Raw genomic sequence first — 873 nt, forward strand, 5'->3', positions numbered from 1 at the left:
ACAAACCCACAGCCAACATCATTCTAAATGGAAAAAAACTGGAAGCATTCCCATTGAAATCAGGAACCAGACAAGGCTGCCCACTATCCCCACTTCTCTTTAACATAGTGCTTGAAACTCTTGCGAGAGCAATAAGACAAGAGCAGGAAATTAAGGGAGTAATAATTGGAAAAGAAGAGATCAAATTATCCTTTTTTGCAGATGATATGATATTGTATCTAAGAGATGCCAAAAATTCCATCGGACACTCCTAGAAATTATTAACATGTTCAGTAAAGTGACAGGTTACAAAATTAACCTACAAAGGTCTGTAGCCTTTCTATATACCAATAACAAGCAATCAGAGAAAGAGTACATGGAAACACTCCCCTTAACAATAGCGGCAAAAAATATAATAAAATACCTTAGAATAAACCTGACCAAAGACATTAAATGAGCTCTACAATGAAAATTTTAAATCTTTAAAGAGATTGAGGAAGACATCAGGAGATGGTTTAGAAGAACTAATATTCTGGAAATGACCATCCTACCAAAAGCCATTTATAGATTCAATGCAAAGACAATCAAAATCCCCATGATGTTCTTCAAAGAATTGGAAAAAAAACCATGCTTAGATTCATATGGAAGGACAAAAGACCCCAGATAGCCAAAGCAACCTTGGCCAATGCTGGGGGGATTACTACACCAGATTTTAAACTATACTACAGAGCTATAATCATAAAAACCACATGGTACTAGCAGAAAAATAGACTTGTAAATCAATGGAACAAAACTGAATACCCAAATATGAGTACATGCAATTTCAGCCCCCTGCTATTTGACAAAGGGGCAAAGAATGTTGTTCACTGGAGGAAAGACAGCATCTTCAGCAAA

The sequence above is a fragment of the Nannospalax galili genome, unplaced genomic scaffold, assembly GCF_000622305.1.
Source record: "Nannospalax galili isolate Female #2095 unplaced genomic scaffold, S.galili_v1.0 scaffold698, whole genome shotgun sequence".
Taxonomy (NCBI): domain Eukaryota; kingdom Metazoa; phylum Chordata; class Mammalia; order Rodentia; family Spalacidae; genus Nannospalax; species Nannospalax galili.